This window comes from Equus caballus, chromosome 8, assembly GCF_041296265.1.
Source record: "Equus caballus isolate H_3958 breed thoroughbred chromosome 8, TB-T2T, whole genome shotgun sequence".
Classification (NCBI taxonomy): Eukaryota; Metazoa; Chordata; class Mammalia; order Perissodactyla; family Equidae; genus Equus; species Equus caballus.
Window position 1 is genome coordinate 64,422,127 of NC_091691.1, and position 15,320 is coordinate 64,437,446.

At 37.9% G+C, this 15,320-nt stretch overlaps 1 long non-coding RNA gene across 1 annotated transcript in view; it reads right to left on the reverse strand.

Annotated features, from left to right (window-relative positions):
* Positions 1 to 15,320, reverse strand: part of LOC138915289 (uncharacterized) — a 50,410-nt gene that overhangs the window by 12,882 nt on the left and 22,208 nt on the right. The gene's annotated exons all lie outside the window — the stretch shown is intronic.

Sequence of the window (15,320 nt, forward strand, 5' to 3'; positions counted from 1 at the left end):
TAAATTAGGCAAATATGTTAATCACTCTGTTGGAAGTCAAACTGGGAAGAAAAGAATGAATGAGAAAGAAAGCAAAGAATGAAAAGACGGGATTATTATTTAACCAGTGAAGAATTTATAAATGTGACAGTTAAGGATAATTTGAATCTCACAAATCGATTCATCCTGCTCCAATCCCAATCTAGCCTCTGTTATAATTGGCATTCTTGAAAAATAGTACTTTGTTCACCATCCTGCAAATAAAGGGCAGCATGTAGGCCATGTCCTCATTTCCCTAATTCTATATTCAGCTGAAAAACAGAGGTTCCTCTGTAAAGATTTGGGGCTCTCCCATCTTTCAAGAAGCATACCAAGAGCAAATTTAACTCCAGAGTTACAAGTTCTTCAAAGGAGAAAGAAAATTGGAAGGTAGTGTTTCTGAAGTGATAACTATGAAAGAAGGTACACAAAGAGTGAATCACTTTTTACTCTGAAAAAGTAGGTGGGTTTCCAATTATATGACTCTTCTCTTCTCCCATTCTGATTTCTTGAAGATTACCAAGTATTTGCTTGATAAATCTGCCAGAACTAATAATATGAGGCAAAACTCAGTTGTATTTTTTACACACTAGCAACAAACAAGTTAATATTAAATTTTAAAATATATCATTTATAATAACATCAAAGAAGTCAAATACCTTGACAGAAAATTAACAGAAGATGTGCAAGACTTCTACCCTGAAAACTACAAAATGTTGCTGAAACTATAGAACACTGCAATAAATTATTATGTTCATGGATTGAAAGACTGCATAATGTTAAAGTCTCAGTTTTCCACAAATTGATCTACAGGTTCAATGAAATCAAAATCCTATGAGGCTTTCTTGTTGAAATTGACAAATATATATAGAAATGCATCAGGGGCCGGCCCCGTGGCGGGGTGGTTAAGTTCGTGTGCTCCGCTTCAGTGGCCCAGGGTTTCGCCGGTTCAAATCCTGAGCGTGGACACTCATCAAGCCATGCTGAGGTGGCATGCCACAACTAGAGGGACCCACAACTTAAAGATACACAACTCTGTACCGAGGGGCTTTGGGGAGAAACAGGAAAAATAAAATCTTTTAAAAAATAAAAAATAAAGAAATGCATCAGACGCAGAATAGCTAAGCTAATCTTGAAGAAGGAAAAAAAAGTTGGAAGACTTAACACGACTCAATTTCATTACTTGCTTTAAATCTACAGTAATTACAAGTGTGGTACTAGAGTCAGGAGAAACAAATAGATCAATGGATAGAAGAGAGAGTCCAGAAATAGACCCACACATAAACATGGTCATTGGCTTTTCAACAAAAACATGAAGCAATTCAAAGTTTTTTCATTTGGAGCTAGAGTAACTGGATATCTGTATGAGAGAAAACTGAACACTGATTCAGTTTGATTCAGTTCATTGTGCTTTCACACAGTGGACAGTTTATTCAGAATGGATCACAGACCTAAACATGAAGGGCAAAACAATAAATCTTCTGGAAGAAAAAGCAAAGTACCTCATGATTCTTGGGATAGGCAAAGATATCTTAGGACATTAAAGATATTAGCCATAAAAGAAAAAACTGGTAAATTTCACCAAAATTAAACCTTTTTCATCAAAAGGTACCATCAAAGTGAAAGGCAAGCTACAGCCAAGGAGAAAATATTTGCAATAAATATAACTGACAAAGGACTCATATGCAGAAAAACAACTTTTAAAGCCCTTACAGAAGCAACACAATATAAAAATTAACCTGAATACACACTTCACAGAAGTTATCCAAATGCACACTTAGCATAGGAAAAGTTGCTTAACATCAGCCAACAAAGAATGCAAAATGAAACCACAAGGAAATAACCACTGCATACCTGTCAAATGGTGAGAACGTGGAACAACTAGGGGAAATGTAAGTTGGTATAATCACCTTGGGAAACAGCTTGCCAGTTTCTTCTAAAGGTAAAATATATGCCTACCCTGTGACTCAGTGATTCCACTTCTAGAGATACAACTAAAAGAAATGGGTGCATATGCACATCATAAGATTTGTACAAGAATATCATAGCGGTTTTATTTATGATACCCTCAAACTGGAAACTACCCAAATATCCATCAGCAAGTTAATGGATAATCAAATAATGGTATATTTACATACTGGAATACTAATCTGAAATTTAAAAAATGAATTGCTGATAGAACAATAGGTATAAGTCTTAAAAATACTGTTGAACAAGGAAAGCTAGACACATTACATTTATAGCAAGCTCAAGAACAAGGGAAACAAATCTAGGATGGTTACCTGTGAGTGAGCAAATTGGAAGGGGGCATGAGAACTTGCTGGAATGGTGGAGATATTCTGTAAATTAATTTGGATAATAGTAACATGCATATTATTGAAAATTTATTGAGCTGTATACTTAGAATATATGTATTTTATTGTATATAAATTATGCTTTGATAAAGTCCTGGGGGAAAATGAGGAAGATATTTATCCTTATGGCATTAAGATTTTCTAAAAAGTACTCCACTGCTACAAAACTTCATACTTCTAAATGGGATGCTAAGTGCACAAGAAAATATGGAAAATCCCTAATGTTCAGGAAAAAAATGGAAAAAAAGTATACATAAACTTAAGCCATAGAAGTAACTATTAAATATGATAGCCCTTCCTCTCCTAGGAACAAAATATAATAATGAAGAGTTTGGGGAATGGGAGCTTATGCCTTGGGCCTGAACCAAGTTGGAAAATTAAAGATCTGTGCATAAAGTTGGGATATTCAGAGGAGTCACACTGACAAGTAAAAGGGTAGGTAAGGAAGTCTGCCACTTGTAAAGGAAACCAAAGGGTAATCTGACTAACTCTGTGCCTTTTCCAGGTAGTAAATGGTGATGTGGATGATGCCACCCTTGTAATCATAAGGCCTCCTTTCCTATAGATCAAGGGTTTAAAACCACAGTCAGGAAGTCTGCAGATCAAGAAAAAGTGAGTCTAGACTTATGACACTTGCTGGAAATCATTAGAATACATGTCTTTTTGGGGAAAAAATTGTCAATCCAAACCCATACACTCCCATAAATTATGAAATCACCATCAAAAAAGAGGAAATGAGCCCCCAATATGAATGTTAACAACAAAAGTCTGGCAAAGTGAGAATAGCTAGTGTCAGACTAAACTTCTGCAAGTAACTTAATAACTGTAGATGACAACTTTTTAAAAGAATATTTGAAGGCCCTGGAGAGTGAACAAAAGGCAGGAAATGTAGGGGATTTGACTCTTGCTAAGAAGGACCTTCACTAGGTAAGATGATATATAGCTTTTCCCCAGAGACCATCCCCAGTGCACACGGCATGCTAGAGGTGGTGTTCATACAGCTAGTGACTATTGTCTTAGGCTGAGTCAGAGATCTCATTTAGAAGCAAATAGAGTGGCTAGAAATTGAGGGAGGAAATCTCAAACAGGAGGGAGTCATAGAGGAGCCCCCAAATCTGCACAGAAATTTTCCTGAAACCTTTGGCAGATTCGGCTGTGTCCAAGAAGAGCAGGGGAAAACAACTGGAAGGCAGAAAGATCTAAGCAGAAATCTTAGCAGTTGCCCAGTACCAAGAATACGGAGTTTTGAGTTCACATTCTTCTAATTTGGAGGGGCTTGATAAACACTTTAGCCTTTATGTCAAAACCCAAGAATGTCCATGTGTAAGAATAAAGACCATTTCTTAAGGATTTAGGGCTATTCCTAGGGCAAAACAGGAAAGGACCAGACTTAACAAAGTGTAAAACCAAGCCTCTATAAGATCAAATTGATCTGCCAATAATTAGCCTTCTTGGACAAAATGTAACATTCATCTGAGGAAGATAACCGAATACAGAATCTCCTCAATGCATCGATCACCATGTCCAGTATACAATGAAACAGTAATAAACTTTCAAGAAAGTGAGCTTTATTTTTTAAAATAATCTGTAAAAGGAGACCCACTGTTAACCTAAATAATGAAATTAGCAGACAAGTTCATCTAACTATGTTTTATAAAAAAATGGATATGGGGCTGGCTCCGTGGCTGAGTGGTTAAGTTCGCGTGCTCCACTGTGGCGGCCCAGGGTTCGGAGCCTGGGCGCGGACATGGCACCGCTCGTCAGGCCACGTTGAGGTGGTGTCCCCCATGCCACAACTAGAAGGACCTGCAGCTAAGATATACAACTATGTACAGGAGGGTTTGGGAAGATAAAGCAGAAAAAAAAAAAAAAAGATTGGCAACAGTTGTTAGCTCAGGTGCCAATCTTTAAAATAATTTTTAACAAATGGATGTAATAAAAAGATGGGAAATTTCAGAAGAAATTTAGAAACTAGAAAAGAGAAAAATAAGATTCCTAAAATCAAAAAATTCAGGGGCCAGCCCTGTGACTGAGTGGTTAAGTTCATGCGCTCCACTTCGATGGCCTAGGGTTTCGCCGGCTTGGATCCTGGGCACCGCTCATCGAGCCATGCTGAGGCAGCATCCCACATGCCACAACTAGAAGGACCCACAACTAAAAATGCTCAACTATGTACCGGGGGCTTTGGGCAGAAAAAGGAAAAATAAAATCTTTTAAAAAGAGAAAAAACCTTTTAAAAAAATTCATTGCATGGGATTAACAGCAAATTGGACACAACAGAAAAAAGGATCAGTGAACCTGAACACAAGTTAACAAAAAATTTCCAAACTGAACCACAGACAAAGATTGAGGGGCCAGCCTAGTGACATAGTGGTTAAGTTTGCAAGCTCCACTTTGGCAGCACAGGGTTTGTGGGTTTGGATACTGGGTATGGACTTAAACACCACTCATCAAGCCATGCTGTGGCAGCATCCCACATACAAAACAGAGGAGGACTGGCACAAATGTTAGCTCAGCAGCAGTCTTCCTCATCAAAAAAAAAAAAGATTGAGCGAGGGAAAAACATCATTGATGCTCAAATACATGTGTTTGAATTCCAGGAGTAAGACAGAATGGAGGCTGTAAGGGAAAATTTGTTTCATGCCTCCCTCCTCATTTCCATGGTTGCTGGCAATCATTGGCTTGTGGATGCGTAACTCCAATTTCTGCCTTTGTCTACACATGGCATTATAGTCTGTGTCTGTGTCTCTCCTCCTATATGGACGCTAGTTATATAGGACTTAGGGCCCACTCTAATGCCGTATGACCTCCTCTTTACTAACAGTATCTGCAAAGACACTGTTGTGGGCTAAATTGTGTTCACGCAAGAAAGATATGTTGAAGTCCTAACCCTCAGTACCTCAGAATGTCACCTTATTTGGAAATAGAGTCTTTATAGAGGTAATCAAGTTACAATGAGGTCATTAGGGTAGGCCCTAATCCAATATGACTGATGACCTTATATAAAGGGAAATTTGGACACAGACATGTAGACAGGGAAGATATTGAGAAAACACAGGGAGAACCCCATCTACAAGCCAAGGAGTGCCTGGGGCTACCAAAAGCTAGGAGAAAGGCATAGAGTGGATTATCGCTCACATCCCTCAGAAGGAACCAACTCTGCCAACACCTTGATTTTGGACTTCCAGTCTCCAGAGCAATAAATTTCTGTTGTTTAAGCCATTCAGTGTGTGGTACTTTGTTATAGCAGCTCCAGAAAACCAATACAGACCTTATTTCAAAGTTAGGTCCCATTTTGAAGTTCTGAGGAGACATGAATTTTGGGGAAACACTATTCAGGCCAGTGCACCCACTAAACATTTAAAGAATTAACACCAATCCTCCACAAACTCTTCCATAAAAGAAGAGGAAAGAACATATCAGTTCATTCCATGGGGCTAGCACTACCCCAACAACAAAGCCAAAGATATCACAAGAAAAGAAAAAACTAAAGACCAATATCCCTGATAAGTATAGATTCAAATATCTTCAACAAAATACCACTAAACCAAACCCAGCAGCATGTCAAAAGAATTATACATCATGATGAAGTGGGATTTATCCTAGGAATGAATGCAAGTTTGGTTCAACATATGAAATCCACATAATACACCATTTAATAGAATAAAGGACAAAAACCACATGATCATTTCAATAGATGCAGGAAAGGCATTTGACAAAATCCAACACCATTTTGTGATGGGAACACTCAACAAAGTGGGAATAGAAGGGAACTTCCTCAATCTAATAACAGGCCTCTATGAAAAAACCCACAGTTACCATCATTTTTAATGGTGGAAGACTGAATGCTTTCCCCCCGAAGATCAGGAATACTATAAGGATATCCACTCTTGCCATGTCTATTCACCATTGTATTGGAGGTTCTAGTAAGGCAACTGGGCAAGAAAAAGCATCCAGATTGAAAAGGAATAAATAAAACTCTATTTGCAGATGACATCATCTTGTATGTAGAAAATCCTAAGTCCACTAAAAAACTATTAGAACTAATAAATGAGATTAGCAAGGTTACAGGATAAAAGATCAATATATAAAAATCAGTTGTATTTCTATGCCCTAGCAATGAACAATTTAAAAATAAAATTAAGAAAACGTTTAAAATACTACCAAAAAGAATAAAATACCTAGGAATAAATTTAACAAAAAAGTGCAGACTTGCACACTGAAAACTAACACAGAATCACTGAAAGAAATTAAAGAAGACCTAAATAAATATCACATTCATGAGTCAAAACACTTACTGTTAAGATGGTAATATTTCCCAAATTCAGCTACAATTTCAATATAATCCCTCTCAAAATCCAAGGTGCTTTCTTTGCAGAAATTGGCAAGCCAATCCTAAAATTCCTATGGAAACTCAAGAGGCCCAGAAGAGGCAAAATAATCTTGAAAAAGAAGCCAAAAGTTGGAGGACTTAAACTTCCTGGTTTCTAGTCTTACCACAAAATTACAGTAATCAGGGGCTGGCCCCGTGGCCGAGTGGTTGAGTTCACGCGCTCTGCTGCAGGCAGCCCGGTGTTTCGTTGGTTCGAATCCTGGGCACGGACATGGCACTGCTCATCAAGCCACGCTGAGGCAGTGTCCCACATGCCGCAACTAGAAGGAACCACAACGAAGAAAATAGAACTATGTACCAGGGGGCTTTGGGGAGAAAAAAGGGGGAAAAAATAAAAATCTTTAAAAAAAATTACAGTAATCAAGGCAGTGTGGTACTGGCATATGGATAGATATATAGATCAATGGAAGAGAATTGAGAGTCCATAACCTCTTATATTTATGATCAATTGATTTTCAACAAGAGTACCAAGAAAATTTAATGGAAAGAATAGTCCTTTCAACAAATGGTGGTGGGACAACTGGATATCTACATGCAAAAGAAGGAAGTTGGACCCCTATATCATATCATATACAAAAATTAACTCCAAATGGATCAAAGACCTAAATGTAAAAGGTAAAACTATAAAACTCTTAGAAGAAAACACAGGCATAATTTTCATGACCTTGGATTAGGCAATGGTCTCTCAGATATGAAACCAAAAGCACTAGCAAAAGTAGAAAAAAATACATAAATTGGAATTCATCAAAACTAAAAGCTTTTGTGTTTCAAAGGCCACCATCAAGGATGTGAAGACAACCCACAGAATGCAACAAAATATTGGTTAATAATATATCCAATAAGGGACTTGTCTCCAGAACATATGAAAAGCTCTTACAGCCCAACAATTTAAAAAAGACAACCCAATTAAATAATGAGTGAAAGATTTGATAGACATTTCTCCAAAGAAGATATGCAAATAGCCAGTAAGAATATGAAAAGATACTCAACATTATTAGCCATCCCTGGGAAATGCAAATCAAAACTATGAGATACCACTTCACACCAACTAGGATGGCTATAATAAAAAGACAGACAATAACAAGTTTTGCTGAGGATGAAGAGTAATTAGAACCTTCATACATTGCTGGTGGAAATGTAAAATAGCACAGCTGCTCTGGGAAACAGTTTGGCAGGTTCCTTAAAAAGTATGATCATAGAATGATCATAAAACCCAGTAATTCCACTCCTAGGTTTATACTCAAAAGAACTGAAAATATGTCTACACGAAAATTTGTTCATAAATGGTCACAGCAGCATTATTCATAATAGCAAAAGAATGGAAACAATCCAATATCCATCAACTGATGAATAAAATCTGGTACCTCCATACAATGGAATATTACTCAGTCACAAAAATGATTGCACTATTGGAGAGTGACATTAGCAAGACGGTGGACTAGGAAGCTATGGCCCTCCTTCCCCCACCAAGACACTGGGTTAACAACAATATACAGACCAGAAAACCTCTGTGAGAATTCTAGAGACCAATTGAGATGCTACAGCACCCAGGCCATTGTGAAAAATCAAGAAGGAATTCCAGGAAAAGGGGAAGGAAAATTCACATTTGGAATTTTCTGCTATGCCCCTCCTTCTATGTGGCATAGCAGAGAGCAATCAAGTGGAAATCTGCACTCCTCCCTCAGGATGGAAACAAAAGAGCATGCCATGTATCCAACATTCAGGCTTGTCTAGGGGAGTGACTGGTTGCTGTCTTGCCTGCCCCAAAGCACTGCCAAGATCAGTACCAGAATTTGGAAGCTGCTGAAAACAGAGGCAAACAGCACATTAAAACAGCAGGTCTGCAGGGTGACACTAAGGGGAACAAGGGAACAAAAAAAGGATAGGGAGGTTTTAGAACCTACAACTAGGATGACTGGTGAAGGTCTTCCCCTGCACAAAGCCAGTATGCAAAGACTGGGAGAGGTGGTTGTTTTTTCCAAATGCTCAAATCCTAGCAAAATAAATTACAAGGCATACAAAGAAACAGGGAAGTGTGGCCCAAGTAAAGGAACAAAATAAAACTAGAAACAAACCCTAAGAAATGCAGATCTATGAGCTGTGTGACAAAGAACTTAAAATAACTGTTAAAAAGATACTCAGTGAGAGTTAGAAATAAGTCCTGAGTGACGTCAGCATCATGGCAGAGTGAGCTTTCCAGTAATCTCTCCCCTCCAACATACAACAAAAAAAGACATCCATACTCCAACAGAGGACATGCAAACACAACACAAAAAACGTTGGAGAGACCAACGCAGCCATACGAGAGAGGGTGGAAAGACTGGAGCCCCCTTGGAGGAGGTGGAACAAGGTAAGAGAAAACTTCACTCCCTCTCCTAAAGACTGGGATCCTGGACCGGGGGAGACCTCCAAGAGGAAAGGAACAGGGGAGGGGACGTTCATTTGTGGGAACATCAAGGATCCCTGAGAGAGCTTGCAGCCAAGAGGGAGCCCCTCTACCAAGGCGAAAGCTTTCACAGGGAGTGACCTTATCAAGCCAATACCCTAGTAGAGCAGATAGCGAGACCAGAGGGAGAAAATCCTGAGAGCATGAGGGAGAAAGCACCCTCCCCCGCATCCACCCAGCCAGCAGCTGGGATCTCGACTGAAGGCAGAGGGCTCAGAATACGTGGCTCTTGACCTCCACCAAGTGGCGATAGGCAGTAACAGCAACCAAATAACATGAGGATGCGATAAAACAGAGCCACACACTACAGCAATATCAAACATTATATTAGATCTCCAGACCAGAGAGAAAATGACAAGTATGTAGAAATCAGTCCTGAGGACACAGAAATATGTCATCTAAATGACAAAAAATTAAAAACAGCTATCATCAAAAAATTCAACGAGTTAAAAGAGAATGTAGAGAAACAATTCAACGAGTTCAGGAGCTACTTCACAAAAGAGATTAAAACTATAAAGAAGAATCAATCAGAAATATTAGAGAAGAAAGATATAATGGAAGAAATAAAAAAAAATATGGATTCCCTGAATGCTCAAGCAGACATCATAGAGGAGCATATCAGCATAACTGAAGATAGACATGTTGAAATGCTCCAGATAGAGGAAGAGAGAGAACTAAGGCTAAAAAGAAAAGAAGAAAGTCTCTGAGAAATATCTGACTCAATTAGGAAATGCAACATAAGAATTATAGGTATTCAAGAAGGAGAAGAGAAGGAGAATGGAGCAGAAAGCTTGTGCAAAGAAATAATAGCAGAGAACTTCCCAAACCTAGGAAAGGAGATGGAAATTCGTGTGGAAGAGGCTACCACATCTTCTAAATATGTCAATGTAAAAAGACCTACTGCAAGGCATATAGTAGTGAAACTGGCAAAAGTGAATGACAAAGAAAGAATCCTAAGGGCAGCAAGGCAGAAGAAAATAACCTACAAAGGAACCCCTATCAGGATTTCAGCAGATTTCCCTGCAGAAACCTTACAGGCTAGGAAAGACTGGAATGACATATTCAAATCTTTGAAGGACAAAAACCTTCAGCCAATAATACTCTATCCAGTGAAAACATCCTTCAGATATTATGGAGAAATAAAAACTTTACCAGACAAACATAAGCTAATGGAGTTCATAGCCACGAGAACCTTCCCTCCAAGAAATCCTCAGGAAGGCCCTCATACCCGGAAAACAAAAAGGAGAAAGGGGTCATAAAGCACACAGTAAGGAGATAAATAGGGAGACAGAATCAGAGCAGGATAGCAAATATGCAAGTATAGCATTAAAGACAAAAGGACGGAAAACACCCAAAACAAAGATAATCCTGTCATTTTAACCACAAACTCACAACACAAGATGGAATAAGATGTGACAAAAACAACTTAGGAGGCGAAGAGGAAAGGGACTGAATCCACTTAGTCTAAGGAAGTAAGAGGCCATCAGAAAATGGATTATCTTATCCACGAGATTTTTAATACAAACTTCATGGTTACCACTAAACAAAAAAGCAGAACAGAGACACAAATACTAAATAAGGAGAAGACAAAGAAACACAACATAGAAAACTACATAACTCAACTGGTAGACCAAAATACACAGGAGGAGAACAAAGGAAATGCAGGAAAACTGGAAAACGGGTGATAAAATGGCAGCATGAAGCCCTCATATATCAATAATCACCCTAAACATAAATGCATTGAATTCTCCAATAAAAAGACAGAGCGGTGAGATGGATTAAAGAACAAGACCCAACAACATGCTGCCTCCAGGAAACACATCTCAGCTCCAATGACAGAGTCTTAGAGTGAAAGATGGAAGATGATACTCTAAGCTAGTGGCAAATAAAAGAAAGCAGGTGTTGCCATACTTACATCAGACAAAGTAGACTTCAAGATAAGACAGCTAAAGAGAAACAAAGAGGGGCAGTATATAATTATCAAAAAGACACTCCATCAAGAAGAAATAACACTTAAAAATATCTATGTATCCAACACAGGAGAACCACAGTACATAAAGCAACTATTAATAAGCCTAAAAGAAGATATTAATAATAACACAGTAATAGTAGGGGACCTCAACACTCCACCCCATCAATGGACAGATCATCCAGACAGAAAATCAACAAGGAAACAGTGGAATTAAATGAAAAGCTAGACCAGTTGGACTTAATAAACATAAACGAACACTCCATCCAAAAACAGCAGAATACACATTCTTCTCAAGTGTGCATGGAACATTCTCAAGGATAGACCATATGTTGGGAAGCAAGGCAAGCCTCAATAAATTTAATAAGATTTAAATAATAACAAGCATATTTTCCAATCACAACACTATAAAACTAGAAAATAATTACAAGAAAAAAGCTGAGAAAGGGACAAAGATGTGGAGACTAAACAACACACTATTGAACAAGCAATCGATTATTGAAGAAATTAAGGGAGAAATCAAAAAATATCTGGAGACAAATGAAAATGAAAACATACCATACCAACTCATATGGGATGCAGCAAAAGCCATATTAAGAAGGAAATTCATCACAATACAGGCTCAACTTAACAAACAAGAAAAATCCCAAATAAGCAATCTCAAACTACATCTAACTGAATTAGAAAAAGAAGAACAAACAAAGCTCAGTCAGCAGGAGAGAAATCCTAAAAATCAGAGCAGAAATAAATGCTATTGAAATTAAAAAAAGACAGTAGAAAGGATCAATAAAACAAACAGCTGGTTCTTTGAGAAGATAAATAAAATTGACAAACCCTAGCTAGACTTATAAAGAAAAAAAGAGAAAAAGCTGATAAATAAAATTAGAAATGAAAGAGGAGAAAAACAATGGATACCACAGAAATACAATGCATTATAAGAGAATACTATAAAAAACTATATGCCAACAAAATGGACAATCGAGAGGAAATGGATAAATTCTTAGACTCTTACAACCTCCCAAAGCTGAATCAAGAAGAAATAGAGAATCTGAATAGACCAATCACAAGTAAAGCGATTGAAACAGTAATCAAAGCATCCCAAAGAATAAAAAGCCCAGGACCAGATGGCTTTCCCGGGGAATTCTACCAAACTTTCAGAGAGGATTTAATACCTATCCTTCTCCAACTATTCCAAAAAATTAGGGAAGATGGAATGCTTCCTAACATATTCTACAAGGCCAACATCACTCTAATACCAAAGTCTGACAAGGACAGCACAAAAAAAGAAAACTACAGGCCAATATCACTGATGAACATAGATGCAAAAATCCTCAACAAAATTTTGGCAACCCAAATACAGCAATACATCAAAAAGATTATACATCACGAGTAAGTGGGATTTATACCAGGGACACAGGGATGGTTCAACATCCACAAATCAATCAGTGTGATACACCACATGATCATCTCAATAGACGCAGAGAAAGCATTTGACAAGATCCAACAGCCACTTATGATAAAAACTCTTAAAATGGGGATGGAAGGAAATTACCTCACCATAACAAAGGTCATATATGACAAACCCACAGCCAACATCATACTCAATGGGGAAAAACTGAACACCATCCCTCTGAGAACAGGAACAAGACAAGGATGCCCACTATCACCACTCTTATTCAACATAGTGCTGGAAGTTTTGGCCAGAGCAATTAGGCAAGAGAAAGGAATAAAAGGAATCCAAATAGAGAGTGAAGAAGTGAAACTCTTACTGTTTGCAGACAACATGATCTTATATATAGAAAACCCTAAAGAATCCATCAAAAACTATTAGAAATAATTAACAACTACAGTAAAGTTGTGGGGTACAAAATCAACTTAAAAAATCAGTTGCCTTTCTGTACTCTAATAACGAACTTACAGAAAGAGAACTCAAGAATACAATTCCAGGAGCCAGCCCAGTGGTGCAGCAGTTAAGTTCACACATTCCCTTTCAGTGGCCCAGGGTTTGCTGGTTCAGATCCCAGGTGTGGACCTATGCACTGCTTGTCAAGCCATGCTGTGGCAGGCGTCCCACATATAAAGTAGAGGAAAATGGGAATGGATGCTAGCTCAGGGCCAGTCTTCCTCAGCAAAAAGAGGAGGATTGGCAGCAGATGTTAGCCCAGGGCTAATCTTCCTCAAAAAAAAAAAAAAAATACAATTCCATTTACAATCACAACAAAAATAATAAAGTACCTAGGAATAAATTTAACTAAGGAGGTGAAGGGGTTATATGATGAAAACTATAAGACATTATTGAAAGAAATAGATAATGACAAGAAGAGATGGAGAGAGACTCCATGCACATGGATTGGAAGAATAAACATAGTTAAAATGTCCATACTCCCCAAAGCAATCTACAGATTCAATGCAATCCCAATCAGAATTCCAATGACATTCTTCATGGAAATAGAGCAAAGAATCCTAAAATTCATATGGGGCAACCAAAGACCCCAAATTGCTAGAGCAATACTGAGAAAAAAGAGCAAAGCTGGAGGCATCACAATCCCTGACTTCAAAATGTTCTACAAAGCCGTAGTGATCAAAACAGCATAGTACTGGTACAAAAACAGACACACAGATCAATGGAACAGAACTGAAAGCCCAGAAATAAAACCACACATATACAGAGCTAATCTTCAACAAAGGCGCCGAGAACATGCAATGAAGAAAAGATAGTCTCTTCAATAAATAGTGTTGGGAAAACTGGACAGTCACATGCAAAAGAATGAAAGTAGACCATTATCTCACGCCATACACAAAAATAAACTCAAAATGGATCAAAGACTTGAAGATAAGTCCTGAAACCATAAAACTCCTGGAAGATAATATAGATAGTATACTCTTTGACATCGAACTTAAAAGGATCTTTTCAAATACCATGTCTTCTCAGACAAGGGAAACAAAAGAAAAAATAAACAAGTGGGAGTTCATCAGACTAAAGAGCTTCTTCAAGGCAAAAGAAACTAGGATCAAAACAAAAAGACAACCCACCAATTGGGAGAAAATATTTGCAAATCATTTATCCAATAAGGGGTTAATCTCCATAATATATAAGGAACTCACACAACTGAACAACAAAAAAACAAACAGCCCAATCAAAAAATGGGCAGAGGATATGAACAGACATTTTTCCAAAGAAGATAGACAGATGGCCAATAAACACATGAAAAGATGTTCAACATCACTAATCATCAGGGAAATGCAAATCAAAACTACACTAAGATACCACCTTACGCCTGTTAGAATGGCTATAATCACTAAGACTAAAAATAACAAATGTTGGAGAGGGTGTGGAGAAAAGGGAACTTTGATACACTGCTAGTGGGAATGCAAACTGGTGCAGCCACTATGGAAAATAGTAGGGAGATTCCTCAAAACACTAAAAATAGAACTACCATATGACCCAGCTATCCCACTACTGGGTATCTACCCAAACAACTTGAAATCAACAATCCAAAGTAACATATGCTCCCCTATGTTCATTGCAGAACTATTCACAATACCAAGACATGGAAACAATCCAAGTGCCCATCGACTGATGATTGGATAAAGAAGATGTGGTATGTGATATACAATGGAATACTACTCAACCATAAAAAAAGACAAAATCATCCCATTTGCAACAACATGGGTGGACTCAGAGGGAATTATGCTAAGCGTAATAAGCCAGACTGAGGAAGACAAATACCAGATGATTTCACCCATGTGGAATATAAACAAACACATGGAGAAGGAAAACAGTTCAGTGGTTACCAGGGGAACAGAGGTGGAGGGTGGACACAGGGGGTGAAGGGGAGCCCCTATGTGGTGACAGACAAAAAATAATGTACAACTGAAATTTCACAATGATGGAAACTTTTATGAACTCAAACTAAAAAAAGTGAATTTAATAAATAAATAAAAAGATACTCAGTGAGCTAAAAGAAAACACAAACAACTAAGCTTAATCAGGAAAACTATGCATGAACAAAATGAGAATATCAACAGAGGTAGAAACCATAAAAAAAGAAGCAAACAAATTCTGGAGCTGAAAAATACAATAACTGAACTGAAAAATTCATTAGATCGGTTCATCAGCAGACTTGATCAGGCAAGCAA